This window comes from Rattus norvegicus, chromosome 9, assembly GCF_036323735.1.
Source record: "Rattus norvegicus strain BN/NHsdMcwi chromosome 9, GRCr8, whole genome shotgun sequence".
NCBI classification, from domain to species: domain Eukaryota; kingdom Metazoa; phylum Chordata; class Mammalia; order Rodentia; family Muridae; genus Rattus; species Rattus norvegicus.
In genome coordinates this window covers 110205134-110220661 of record NC_086027.1, presented here as the reverse complement: position 1 = coordinate 110220661, position 15528 = coordinate 110205134, and positions in this window count along the sequence as shown.

Genomic DNA, 15528 nt, shown 5'->3' with positions numbered 1-15528 from the left:
GTAAGCTGAATAAACCCTTCATTCTCCAGTTGGCTTTCGGTCGTGGTGTCCCAGATGACTCATGATGCCAAGGATAGTCCCACGTGTGTTCAATCTTTGCCCAGTCTCCTTTTGTGGGGTTTGTCTTTTATCTACACTAAAGTACAATTGGTCTTAACATATGCTTCCTCTTTGAACCATATTGACATTTTGCAATGAATAACTGACAGTGTATGTGTCACGTCTCCTGCTGGATTATGGTCATCTATTCTTGTGTCTCAGAGCAACAGGACAAAACACAGAGCTGCACGGCTTCCAACGCCATATTCACCTTGTGAACCTCTACACACTTTCCAGTTCTGTTCTCTTTTGATACTTATGTTGCAATCGCATTGTCAACTTCTGAAACAAGCTGAAACAACAGATCCTGGCTGAGATCTGTTTCAATGATGGTGTTAATCTGTTGGTAACTGACGCCTTCATGCTATTGACTGTCCTGCTCTCGTCTAGTCTCTTTATCAAAGTCTTCCCACTCAAATGTCCACTACTGTCAGAGCAAAGTCCTGCACTATTTCCGTTTACCTACCCTGTATGTTTTACGCCTTTTGATGCTACTAGGAAAGGAACTGAGGACTTCCTCATGTACGCCGATTGCTCTAGGATATAGAAGTGCGACTTAGTTGCATGGGTTGCTTTTTAATTCAGCAACCTTGCTAAGCTCACTCTTTGGTGATAAATACTTCCTTTTTTCAGATTCCTATGAATTTTTTTAACCAGAGAAATCACACCACATACAAGCAAAACAGTATTGATTTCTTTCCAACACTGCGTCCCGTGTTTCTTGTACACGACGTACCACACTGGCTACAATGGTGAGTGCAGTGCAACACTGAGCAACTGTGACGGTTGGAGCCCATGTGTCTGACCCTGTGTAAGCCCTCAACTCCTTATAAATTCGCCTCACCTTGGAGGGAGCATTCGTGCATGCCCTTCACAAAGCTGGAACATCTACATGCTCCGTGGTTAGTTTTTATTGTGATAAGTGGGCAGTAAATTCAGTCAAACATCCTTGTTCCTGCTCAGCCATATTTAGCATTTCTGGTTCTCTTCAATATGTCGTATTTATATGTCTCGTCTGATTATTTTTCTTTATCCTGAAAAGCTTCCTGTTCATAATTCTTGAAGATAGATTCACATAATTATAGAAATTCTATCTTTTTTTTTGTTTCACTATAGCCTCATCTATTTCCCAGAAGAATGATGTGAGATTCAAGTCATTTCTTAAAGCATATGAAAGAATTCTGCAGTCTCATGACCCAGACTTTCTGTACAGACTTCTGGGTGTTGTGGCCACATCAGCGTTTCTTTGCTTTTGCGCTGGAGAAGCTGTTGGTGTGAACTTGTTCAGGATCCCTTATATCTCATTACTGTTTACAGAATCTGGCATGTTGCCCCTTTACTGTCCTGGTATTGGTCATTTGTGTTTTATCTCTAACAAAGCAGAAAACGCAAGTCTCCACCAACTGAACGTTATCCGCCATTAACTTCCCGAGGCCAAAAAAATAAAAAGTTACCAAAGAGAAATAAGAAAAAAATAATCTCTGAAGTGCATGGTCTACAAATTCATCTGCCTAATTTTAAAGCCAGAAGAGGAATATCTGACCCATATTCAGAAAACAAAATCAGCCCATTGAAATAGACGAGATGCAACTTAGATGTTGGTATTACAACGATAAGTCTGAATTCTGAGGGGAAAGGGTCATAACGAGCTAACAGATGGGGCATTTCAGCTGAGAAATGGAAACTAAGTCAAAAATAGAAGTTCTAGAACTGAAAAGTACAATATCCGAAATAGAAGATTCATTGAATACGAGCTTGGGAGCAAATTCAAGTTGGCAGGAAAAGTGGCAAAGGACGTGTGTGTATATATATCGATAGAAGTTCTCCAATCCGCAGAAGCGGGAGAGAAGAGGCTCAGGGAGGTGGAGAAGGGCTTCACTCGCTGTGCAACCATGGCAAGTCATCTAATGCGTGTGCAGTTAGGATCCAAGACAAGAAAAGACCAGGAGAGAAACATGTGCGCCACAACCGCCAACTCCCGTAACGGAAAGAGATTTAAATTCCCAGCCCTTTCTTGCCAGTGTCAGCCGTGCTGAAGAACTGTTTTAATCCCTTCAGCCCTCCAGTTCTTGCTTTCACTGGGCTCTTTATCTTTTTCTCCCACACATGGACAGAATTCAGCCGAAGATTTGCAGAACGGGCATGTGCATTCTAAGGGGCCTCTTTACCTTCCAGGGTTTCTCTCACTAGGTTTCTGGCATCCTGAGTAGCCTTGAACTCTGTTCTGTCGACCTTCACTTCTGTAAGACCAGAGCAGACTGGGGAAAGCTCTCTCAGGAAAGAGCAAAAGCAGAGCCCACACGAGTGTGATGCTGCTTCTGTTTCTCTGTCTCTCTGTCTCTGTCTCTCTGTCTGTGTGTGTCTGTGTCTGTTTCTGTGTCTGTGTCTCTCTCCTCTGTCTTCTCTCTCTGATATATACATGCATGTATACACATGGAATGAAGAGATGAATTTCAAATATCTTCCTAGATTGCTTTGCAGGATATTATTTTATATATGTATACGTGTGTGTGTGTGTGTGCGTGCGTGCGTGCGTGCGTGTGTGTGTGTGTGTGTGTGTATAAGAGTGTGCCAGCATGTATGTATACATATATATGAGTGTGTGCCAACATGTATGACCAGTGCCTGAGAAAGTCTTAAGAGGGGGTAGGATCTCCTAGAACTGCAATTACAGATGGCGGCGAGCCACCATGTTGTTGCTCAGAACCAAACCCAGGATCTCGGCAAGAACAGCAAGTGCTCCTAACCTCTGAGCGTTGTCTCTCCAGCCCTTCCATCTCATTTATTGGAGGCAGGATCTCTCAATCAATCTGGAGCTCACCGATTCACCTACGCTGACTTGTCAGCAAGCCCTAGCACTGCCTTTCTCTACTCTCCTGAGCACTGAGGTTGCAGACTACGTCCCTGGGTTCTGGAGATCTAAACTCGGGTAGCGCTTGCCTGACAAATGCTATGTTGACTGAGCCAGGCAGCCCTGTGGTGCCTTTCTTAAAATGGCTGAATCCCCTGCAGTAACTTCTGACTTTCCTGTGATCTCAGGGATCTCTCATCGTAAGAAACGATGCTGCGTGTGTTAGCCTAGTGTGAGCTTGTCGATCACTACCAAAATATTCTTGAGGCATTATTCCAAAGAGGTCACATTTACACATCCCTGCGTTTTCACTGGCATGTGGACTCTGTCCAGGGGTGAGAGTGAGAGGCACCTCATTGCCTCCTCATACCCAAATTCCCTTTCTTCCTAAACCACGGAAGCCCACTTTGATGGGAAGTAACTTGGGATACCGCTTTTTATGGCAATACTAATTCGAGCTGGCGAGTAAATGAAGCTGGAGAGTATGAATCATTGGGAGCTTTGGTGGTCTCCTTTAACGGGAACCCCACGGCAGAAGGAAGATCTTTTCTTGCAATATTCCAACACACAGCGGTCAGAGTCCCACTTCCGTATTTGATCATGAACCCACTGCAAAAAGATGGAGCAAAAACTTAAAAGTTGGGTCTCTCTCTCTCTCTCTCTCTCTCTCTCTCTCTCTCTCTCTCTCTCTCTCTCTCTCTCCACTAGCACACTGGGCATACCTGACGTTTCTTTGAAAAGAATCAGGTAAATTGTCCCTTTGCTGTTGTTGGCTGATGCTAATTCTGATGTAAACAAAAGGAGGTCCCCCCACAAGTCGCTAATGCACTAGAAAATACAAGTGTGCCCCTCCAATAGGACCCTTCCCAAAGAACAAGAAGGTAGAAGGCTCATTATCCTGTAGACAAGGAGACCCCAATCCTTCCTCTTCCGTCCATTTTTGGGGCTGCAGTTTTATCAGCTCTGATGCTAAGGAAAACATCTAATATCCTTTCTCTATTTCATTAGGCCTCTCCACACAATAGAGAATAAGTCTTTGCTAATTCAAGGATCTAAGGAAGACTTTGTATGTAATTTGTTTAATGCAATCACGAGTCTCTGCTGACAAACAAGCCTCTCCTCCCCCCCTTGTTTTCTAGGAACATTATACAAATCTTATGTCCCCTAGATTTTGTAGATCTTAGTCTATTCACAAAGAGGAATTTAGGGTTCTGCTCTCAAATATCCCCCTAATTTTTAAGAGGCTGGAGCCAGTCACGGATATAAGTAAAACACATTTTCTCCCCAATGCCGAGTCTGAGACTGTGAATCGAGACAGGGAAATGGTTTTCTTTTCTAGATGACTATTTTTCAAACTAGAAATATGTTTTGCATCAATGATGTGTTAAGGTCAAGTCAAGGAAAGAGACAATATGTCCCATGTCACGGAGACCGGGATAATGAGAGTGTTCCGTGGGAGCCGGCGCGAGGCTGTTCATTTCACCGGCGAAAGGTTACACCAGACAGATTGCTTCTCATTTGATGTCTTAAATTAAACCGCTGACATGGCCTGCCTCAAAGCAAGAAGCTTCTGTTTTCGCCAAACAGACCCTAAAGAAAAATCCCTATTTGAGTGACTTGGTTTCTCCAGCTGCAGTCTTTGAGGATTTTCTGTTTTCGAATCTTGCTTGGGAAATCAAACAGGTTTTCGACTGCTGGGCAGCTCCTAATGTGATCGTGAAAGGGGCGGGGGGGGGGCTGGTGGATCTGAAGCTTGGCAGTTTGTTAAAGTGCTGTGCAGGACAGAAGCAAGATAAATGTTGTCTGAGTAAGATTCAGAAACAGTCACATACAAGATGTACATGTGTTCAAACAGGAAATTGCTGCGGCTAGGAAGAATCCACCTGTTTGAGATGTATATTAGTCATTCCCTCTGTTCTAATCCTGGCTTGCCCTCCTCTATGACCATTTCGCCTGCCTCTAAAACCTAGAGATCAAACGTTGCTCTGAGTGCTCAGCTGACAAGAAACACTAGTATTTCAGCATGGCAGGGGCTGGCCCGGGCACCGATGTGCAGCTGAACCAGGTCCCCAGATGGTCGAGGAGTCCTGGCCCACAGATCTTAAAAGAAACGTAATGGTATATGCCAGATACAGGTGGGGGCTTGGGGATACAGCAGTAAATAGTTCAGGCGAGGCCTGCTTACAGGGCACTTTTGCTGAGATGGGGAAGGGAGAACATGTAATAAATAAGCAGACGGCTGGGAACATTTCTGGTGGTGTTAAGGATTAGGCCAGGGAATCAAAGAATAATGAGGTGGGGTGAGGGACGCTACTATAAACAGTGATCAAGGAAAACCAGCTAGAGAGGGAAAATTGATACAAAGAGAAACAAAGTACAAATTATTGATTCAAAGAGATACAAAGGAAGTCCAAACTAGTGGGTAAGGGGTCAGAAAATGTACATTCCCACCCCAGGTCTCCTGTTCTTTGTATACCAGATCATGTCCTCATAGTCGACTAGAAATAAAAGGACGTATGGGTGACGGGAGAAAATGTGTGTGATATGTGTGTGCAGGCAGTGCTGGAAGCCCTCAGCACCAGGTTCTAGGCTCCTCGACTTTTCCCTCTGACTCCCAGGGATCCAGAGACAGCGTGATTTAGAGATGCAAAGGGAGGTGCTAAGAGTTGGGCTCTGCATCCTTGATCTACAGCTTCCTTGAGCACCAGACACAAATGTGGCTTCAGATCCCAGATTGGAGTCTCTACCCCACATGGGTCTTTCCCACACCACTGGACAACCTGAACTACGTCCCCAGGGCTCCATCTTACATTCTCCAGGTGACCCTGACCTTACAGCCACTGCTCTAACATCTCTACATCATCTTCTCCTTAGTCCATGGTTCTTTCCCAGGCTGACTCCCTCCCAACTGGGTAACTCTTGTCTGCTTTGCACACAATCTTTACCTTCCCCCTTTGCCCATTCGTTTTAGGCCATACGGTACACGTACAAAGAGTGTCACCTTTTTGACACCTGAAGCTGCAATTTGACACTTATACAACTGGGTCAGGAGGTAAGGGTGTCTGTCCCACCCATGTGATGTATTCTGGAAGAGACCCCAAGTATGCCCAGACTGCATTTCAGGCCATGCCCCTTTGTTCCTCAGCCACAACAGTCTCTGGTTCATTTGAGAAATGTCTGTATTTGGTGTTTCTGTAATTTTATTTTGTGTTTCGGTTGACTAAGTGTTGCTGAATATCTGTAGAATGTGTGATAATTTTTGTAAAAAAAAAAAACCTCAATAAAAGAAACATTACCATAGGAAAATATTTCATGTTGTGTAAAACACTTGGCTGAGAAAATGTTTTAATGTATTATATCAAAATTCCACAGAGTCTTAGCAGTTTTGGATATAGGAAAGAGCTCCGTTTGGCACTGAAGGAGCTCCAACTAGGCATTGCCAGGATGGAAAAAGGGCACAGGGGTTGGGGTAAGGAACCTGGATCAGAAAAACAGTTGACTTTCGGAAGCTTCCCTTCAGTGATCAGAAGCTTCTCTTCAACAGAACCAGCACTGGTCCATCCGTCTCTGTACTCTGTAACACTCATTCTTCCTGGTTCCTTGGGAGACACATTGATGAGAAATATATCTCACCTGCCTTCCTGTGGCTTCCAGACTAGCAAAGGACATCAAATAATTTGGTCATCTAAATGAGGGCTAGTAGGAGCAGTCGGCTGTGCAGGAAGGCAAGAACAAAGCAAAAACAGATGTGAACTCTGCCCTCAGCTCTGGCAGGGCTGAGAAGGCACATTCCAAGTAGCCATGAAGTAATGTCAGATATGGTGAGTGCTACCCTTTGACTTCCATGATTTTATATCCAGCATGTCGCCACACTCCGCAGCCTTGTTTCATGGACTTATGTAGTGTTCGAGACACAAAGGTCAGACCCCCGTCTGTTGCTCACGCTGCCCACTGTACTGACCTGCTTGGCTAGGCCCTAACCCTGCCCCTTGCCTCTCCCCTCCCTTTCCAGCCAGCCTTGCAGGCAGCTCCCACAGTAAATGCTCAATTAACAATTTCACAGGGAATGGGCTGGACCTGCTGTTTGCTGAATGAATCTTAGGCTGGGGTCCCTCTCCATTTCGTACTTTTATTGCCTCCTAACCTTAGTCACAACTTGAGCTGCCTCTAAACCACACTGTAGAAAGAAGTCTAAGCAGCATTCCCTCTACAAAAAGGGGCACATTTCTCTGTATTAAACTACATCTCAAAGTCTCAAGTCTTCCTCTCAAGTGCTACAAACTGGCTGAATCCAGACGACAGATCATGGACAACAGACACGTTCCGAGAAAACGTTTGGTTATGAAAGGCGGAGACATCTACCACCCAACTCCACTTGCAACTATTTTTGCTTTTGCTGATCTTTCCTTTCTTTTACCTGACTGTCACTGGAGACACTGAGCTGTCAGTCTCAGAGAGCCACTGACCCATGCTGAGACAGTCTGTGGCTTATGGACCATGACTTCTCTCAGTTCAAACCAGTCCTACGGCATAGAAATGAGTGTTACAGTAAACTCTGGACTCAGATCACTTGGGAGGGAGAGAAGGAGACAGACCAGGTAAGCCCTGTTCTGAAAGGCTGACTGATGATCCCCTGACCTATATAAATGCAACAGCCAAGGAGGCGACTCTGGGAGACATATCACAAGAGAACCCTAGGATATTAGAGTCTTAATATGCTCTGAAGGAGGCTTTAAGAAAACTATACTAGAACTTAAAAGCACTAGTTTTTGTTCATTTTTTTGCATAAAAATAACCTAATGTTGGAGTCAAAGAAATAGGAAGTATATCAATTTTTAATAAATACAAGCCACAAAATAAATTTAATAAATTATAAATGATAAAATTATTGAAAAATTAAATATTAAACATTCACACATAAAAATATAGAACATTTATTAATTAGGGACTTTTCCAGAGTAATCCTCGAGCTTTCGGTGCTTGGCTTTTCCAAACATGCAGCCTTGTAGAGCTGCTGTAGACCTGCTGGACCCGTATGATTAGTCACACAAAGGGCAAGATATTCTTGGTCATCTCTGCAAGGTGGTTGATATGGAGTAGGTGTAATACGGCTGCAGGGAAGGGGCTAGAGAGAGGTCCTGGGGCCCGTGGTATGACTGTCTGGCTTGCATACATGCAGAAAAGGTGAAACATTCCACTTGTCCTGTTTGGATCTCCCAATGTAGGGAAGAGGATCTGTACTTTGACACTTTTTTTTTTTTTTTTTTTTTTTTTTTTTTTTTTTTGCAGAAACCTAGAAAATCCAAACAGGGATGGCTGGCGTTTCCAAGGAAGTGTTAGGCAGATTCTAAAGCCAGGTATACTTATTCTGGGTTTTGGCCTGAACAACAACCACATTTAGAACACTGGGGGGAGGGGGGGAGTCAGCAGAGGAGAGGCCAGAAGTCTACACTCCTCCTTGTTGTGGAACCTTCTCCTTTCACTTCAATATGCGCATGATGATTCCTCGGCCCTTCCGCCATTTTCCCCACACCCTACAGCAGGGAAGTGTACAGATTCATTTATGCCTTGGGTTGTAGCATTTCTTCAGGTTACACGTGATGGCACTGTGGCTCTATGAGGCCTCTTAGGTTGTCTGATGAGGTGCTTGTCAGTGTGTACCGATCTTCTGCTGGGGAGAGCGTGTGGACCAGTTCTCAGTCTGACTGCAGTTAGCAGAGGCCCTGGCCGGTGCTGTCATGATGTCAGCCGTCAGCCCTGGTCTTGGCTGAGGAAGTCACGTCACCCACCACCCGCCATCCCTTTCAGGGAAGTCGAACGAGACACTCAGTAGCACCCTATTCTGCAGCACCCCACAAAGTAGGGCCTAGCTTTGCTGAGCCTCTACTGCTGACCAACTTCCCACAGTCGATGCTTTCTTGCTCACCTTTGAATTAATCTCTAGGAAATATCGGTTACTGATTGCTTCTGGCTTCTGAAGAGGCAGCCTGGTGACAGCTGGTTCTGAGAGGACTGGAGAGCAGGTGGTGGTGAGAAGTCACACCTGGGAAGCTGAATCACTTGCTTTCTGGCTGGCAATTAGCACCTGTTTTCAGGTGACAGGTAGAGCACAAATAGCCCCCACACCAGGCGGCTCTATTGTAAAGCTTTTCATCAGCTGTGAATTGGAATGGTAGATTGGTACAAGGAACAAACCAGTAAAATACAGCGGAGGGCACCTTAAACCCACAACGATGTGGCTGTACAGAGACTGGCGCTGGAAGATTTATTGCTAAGTGCCACACAGGGTCTACCCCAAGAACATAAATAACTAATTGGGGTCACTGGCAACCGAAAGCCAGAGGTGAAAACGTGCAGGTCCCAAAATGATCTTCTCATTGTAAACTACACAGCACAGAAACCCAAGGGCCGAGCTCAAAGATTTTAAATCAGAATAGCTAGAATAGCCAAGAGGGGACTGGCTAACTCAAGGTCAGGTCCTTGGGTAGGAAAAAATTGGACATGAACACCTGAGTTTGATAACCCAAAAGGTTTTTGGAAATTCCTCATGGGAGAAGCCTTCATAAACTATTGAAGTTTTGAAGCAAAACCTACTATCTTTGGAGAATTATGCCTCCTCTAAAATACAGTTCTTGGCATGCCAGCTTGGCCTCATTAGAGACAAAGTATATGGCATCTGAAGGTGAGATCTAGACTCGATGTTGGAGAACGATAGCCTGTCATCAGCGGTGTGCTCCCACATCACCAGCTCCCACAGGGACTCACAGAAGGGGATGCAATTAGTTCCTACTGCTGTCTAAGGAAGAACGCTCCACAGAAACCCCCAGATTGCTGTTCTGTGGAGACGTACAAAGTGATTACAAGGTGGCCAAGCATGGTGTGGGGGGACAGGTCACTCCCTTGTCAGCTTTGTTATGAGCCACCCCAGCTGCAGAGGATTGCTTTACATGACACCACTGTAAATGTAAATGTCACCTTTATTTCCTCTGATGAAGGGATGGGATGAGAGCCATAGTACTCAAGCTCTGGGACTATGTGACTTGGGCTGAACACAGAGCGTTTCATTCTTGTTTTGTTTTGGACCCCAGGACAAAGGATTGAGGTGCCTCTCTTACGTACTAAAGCAGACCTGACCTCCAGGTTCTCCCAGCATCCCCCAGTTCCTACCCGGCATACCCTGCCACCAACCATGAACTTTTCAGCTCTGGGACTGGACTGCCCTTCCCCCACAGGTTCTCCCCTATATAATCCAGACATTTTGGTTTCCCTGCCCTTCCCCCTCCCCCCTCTCTTGCTTTTTCTATTCCCCCTTTCCTCTCTCTTCCTTCCTGTGGCAAATTCCCTAGCCTCCTTCCCTGGGGCCAGTGAACTCAATTGAGAGCAGCTTCCCAATAAACCTGCACTTAGTATAATCCGATCTGGCTTGAATTGGCTCATATCACTGGTAGAGAAATATCTTTTCTTTCTTTCTTTTTTTTTATTAACTTGAGTATTTCTTATATACATTTCAAGTGTTATTCCCTTTCCCGGTTTCCGGGCAAACATCCCCCTCCCCCCTCCCCTTCCTTATGGGTGTTCCCCACCCAACCCTCCCCCCATTGCCGCCCTCCCCCCATAGTCTAGTTCACTGGGGGTTCAGTCTTAGCAGGACCCAGGGCTTCCCCTTCCACTGGTGCTCTTACTAGGATATTCATTGCTACCTATGGGGTCAGAGTCCAGGGTCAGTCCATGTATAGTCTTTAGGTAGTGGCTTAGTCCCTGGAAGCTCTGGTTGCTTGACATTGTTGTACTTTTGGGGTCTCAAGCCCCTTCAAGCTCTTCCAGTTCTTTCTCTGATTCCTTCAACGGGGGACCTATTCTCAGTTCAGTGGTTTGCTGCTGGCATTCGCCTCTGTATTTGCTGTATTCTGGCTGTGTCTCTCAGGAGCGATCTACATCTGGCTCCTGTCGGTCTGCACTTCTTTGCTTCATCCATCTTATCTAATTGGGTGGCTGTATATGTATGGGCCACATGTGGGGCAGGCTCTGAATGGGTGTTCCTTCAGTCTCTGTTTTAATCTTTGCCTCTCCCTTCCCTGCCAAGGGTATTCTTTTTCCTCATTTAAAGAAGGAGTGAAGCATTCACATTTTGATCATCCGTCTTGAGTTTCGTTTGTTCTAGGGATCTAGAGTAATTCAAGCATTTGGGCTAATAGCCACTTATCAATGAGTGCATACCATGTGTGTCTTTCTGTGATTGGGTTAGCTCACTCAGGATGATATTTTCCAGTTCCAACCATTTGCCTACGAATTTCATAAACTCGTTGTTTTTGATAGCTGAGTAATATTCCATTGTGTAGATGTACCACATTTTCTGTATCCATTCCTCTGTTGAAGGGCATCTGGGTTCTTTCCAGTTTCTGGCTATTATAAATAAGGCTGCGATGAACATAGTGGAGCACGTGTCTCTTTTATATGTTGAGGCATCTTTTGGGTATATGCCCAAGAGAGGTATAGTTGGATCCTCAGGCAGTTCAATGTCCAATTTTCTGAGGAACCTCCAGACTGATTTCCAGAATGGTTTTACCAGTCTGCAATCCCACCAACAATGGAGGAGTGTTCCTCTTTCTCCACATCCTCGCCAGCATCTGCTGTCACCTGAGTTTTTGATCTTAGCCATTCTCACTGGTGTGAGGTGAAATCTCAGGGTTGTTTTGATTTGCATTTCCCTTATGACTAAAGATGTTGAACATTTCTTTAGGTGTTTCTCAGCCATTCGGCATTCCTCAGCTGTGAATTCTTTGTTTAGCTCTGAACCCCATTTTTTAATAGGGTTATTTGTTTCCCTGCGGTCTAACTTCTTGAGTTCTTTGTATATTTTGGATATAAGGCCTCTATCTGTTGTAGGATTGGTAAAGATCTTTTCCCAATCTGTTGGTTGCCGTTTTGTCCTAACCACAGTGTCCTTTGCCTTACAGAAGCTTTGCAGTTTTATGAGATCCCATTTGTCGATTCTTGATCTTAGAGCATAAGCCATTGGTGTTTTGTTCAGGAAATTTTTTCCAGTGCCCATGTGTTCCAGATGCTTCCCTAGTTTTTCTTCTATTAGTTTGAGTGTGTCTGGTTTGATGTGGAGGTCCTTGATCCACTTGGACTTAAGCTTTGTACAGGGTGATAAGGATGGATCAATCTGCAGTCTTCTACATGTTGCCCTCCAGTTGAACCAGCACCATTTGCTGAAAATGCTATCTTTTTTCCATTGGATGGTTTTGGGTCCTTTGTCAAAAATCAAGTGACCATAGGTGTGTGGGTTCATTTCTGGGTCTTCAATTCTATTCCATTGGTCTATCTGTCTGTCTCTGTACCAATACCATGCAGTTTTTATCACTATTGCTCTGTAATACTGCTTGAGTTCAGGGATAGTGATTCCCCCTGAAGTCCTTTTATTGTTGAGGATAGCTTTAGCTATCCTGGGTTTTTTGTTATTCCAGATGAATTTGCAAATTGTTCTGTCTAACTCTTTGAAGAATTGGATTGGTATTTTGATGGGGATTGCATTGAATCTGTAGATTGCTTTTGGTAAAATGGCCATTTTTACTATATTAATCCTGCCAATCCATGAGCATGGGAGATCTTTCCATCTTCTGAGGTCTCCTTCAATTTCCTTCTTCAGTGTCTTGAAGTTCTTATTGTACAGATCTTTTACTTGCTTGGTTAAAGTCACACCGAGGTACTTTATATTATTTGGGTCTATTATGAAGGGTGTCGTTTCCCTAATTTCTTTCTCGGCTTGTTTCTCTTTTGTGTAGAGGAAGGCTACTGATTTATTTGAGTTAATTTTATACCCAGCCACTTTGCTGAAGTTGTTTATCAGCTTTAGTAGTTCTCTGGTGGAACTTTTGGGATCACTTAAATATACTATCATATCATCTGCAAACAGTGATATTTTGACTTCTTCTTTTCCGATCTGTATCCCCTTGACCTCCTTTTGTTGTCTGATTGCTCTGGCTAGAACTTCAAGAACTATATTGAATAAGTAGGGAGAGAGTGGGCAGCCTTGTCTAGTCCCTGATTTTAGTGGGATTGCTTCGAGTTTCTCTCCATTTAGTTTAATGTTAGCAACTGGTTTGCTGTATATGGCTTTTACTATGTTCAGGTATGGGCCTTGAATTCCTATTCTTTCCAGGACTTTTATCATGAAGGGGTGTTGAATTTTGTCAAATGTTTTCTCAGCGTCTAATGAAATGATCATGTGGTTTTGTTCTTTCAGTTTGTTTATATAATGGATCACGTTGATGGTTTTCCGTATATTAAACCATCCCTGCATGCCTGGGATGAAGCCTACTTGGTCATGGTGGATGATTGTTTTGATGTGCTCTTGGATTCGGTTTGCCAGAATTTTGTTGAGTATTTTTGCGCCGATATTCATAAGGGAAATTGGTCTGAAGTTCTCTTTCTTTGTTGTGTCTTTGTGTGGTTTAGGTATAAGAGTAATTGTGCCTTCGTAGAAGGTATTCGGTAGTGATCCATCTGTTTCAATTTTGTGGAATAGTTTGGATAATATTGGTATGAGGTCTTCTCTGAAGGTTTGGTAGAATTCTGCACTAAACCCGTCTGGACCTGGGCTCTTTTTGGTTGGGAGATCTTTAATGACTGCTTCTATTTCCTTAGGAGTTATGGGGTTGTTTAACTGGTTTATCTGTTCCTGATTTAACTTCGATACCTGGTATCTGTCTAGGAAATTGTCCATTTCCTGAAGATTTTCAAGTTTTGTTGAATATAGGTTTTTATAGTAAGATCTGATGGTTTTTTGAATTTCCTCTGAATCTGTTGTTATGTCTCCCTTTTCATTTCTGATTTTGTTAATTTGGACGCACTCTCTGTGTCCTCTCGTTAGTCTGGCTAAGGGTTTATCTATCTTGTTGATTTTCTCAAAGAACCAACTTTTGGTTCTGTTGATTCTTTCTATGGTCCTTTTTGTTTCTACTTGGTTGGTTTCAGCTCTGAGTTTGATTATTTCCTGCCTTCTACTCCTCCTGGGTGTATTTGCTTCTTTTTGTTCTAGAGCTTTTAGGTGTGCTGTCAAGCTGCTGACATATGCTCTTTCCTGTTTCTTTCTGCAGGCACTCAGCGCTATGAGTTTTCCTCTTAGCACAGCTTTCATTGTGTCCCATAAGTTTGGGTATGTTGTACCTTCATTTTCATTAAATTCTAAAAAGTTTTTAATTTCTTTCTTTATTTCTTCCTTGACCAGGTTATCATTGAGTAGAGCATTGTTCAATTTCCAAGTATATGTGGGCATTCTTCCTTGATTGTTATTGAAGACCAGTTTTAGGCCGTGGTGGTCCGATAGCACGCATGGGATTATTTCTATCTTTCTGTACCTGTTGAGGCCCGTTTTTTGACCAATTATATGGTCAATTTTGGAGAAAGTACCATGAGGAGCTGAGAAGAAGGTATATCCTTTTGCTTTAGGATAGAATGTTCTATAAATATCCGTTAAGTCCATTTGGCTCATGACTTCTCTTAGTCTGTCTACATCTCTGCTCAATTTCTGTTTCCATGATCTGTCCATTGATGAGAGTGGGGTGTTGAAATCTCCCACTATTATTGTGTGAGGTGCAATGTGTGTTTTGAGCTTTAGTAAGGTTTCTTTTACATATGTAGGTGCCCTTGTATTTGGGGCATAGATATTTAGGATTGAGAGTTCATCTTGGTGGATTTTTCCTTTGATGAATATGAAGTGTCCTTCCTTATCTTTTTTGATGACTTTTAATTGAAAATTGATTTTATTTGATATTAGAATGGCTACTCCAGCTTGCTTCTTCTGACCATTTGCTTGGAAAATTGTTTTCCAGCCTTTCACTCTGAGGTAATGTCTGTCTTTGTCTTTGAGGTGTGTTTCCTGTAGGCAGCAGAATGCAGGGTCCTCGTTGCGTATCCAGTTTGTTAATCTATGTCTTTTTATTGGGGAGTTGAGGCCATTGATGTTGAGAGATATTAAGGAATAGTGATTATTGCTTCCCGTTATAATCATATTTGGATGTGAGGTTATGTTTGTGTGCTTTCATTCTCTTTGTTTTGTTGCCAAGACGATTAGTTTCTTGCTTCTTCTAGGTTATACCTTGCCTCCTTATGTTGGGCTTTACCATTTATTATCCTTTGTAGTGCTAGATTTGTAGAAAGATATTGTGTAAATTTGGTTTTGTCATGGAATATCTTGGTTTCTCCATCAATGTTAATTGAGAGTTTTGCAGGATACAGTAACCTGGGCTGGCATTTGTGTTCTCTTAGGGTCTGTATGACATCTGTCCAGGATCTTCTGGCCTTCATAGTTTCTGGCGAGAAGTCTGGTGTGATTCTGATAGGTCTCCCTTTATATGTTACTTGACCTTTTTCCCTTACTGCTTTTAATATTCTTTCTTTATTTTGTGCGTTTGGTGTTTTGACTATTATGTGACGGGAGGTGTTTCTTTTCTGGTCCAATCTATTTGGAGTTCTGTAGGCTTCTTGTATGTCTATGGGTATCTCTTTTTTTAGATTAGGGAAGTTTTCTTCTATGATTTTGTTGAAGATATTTACTGGTCCTTTGAGCTGGG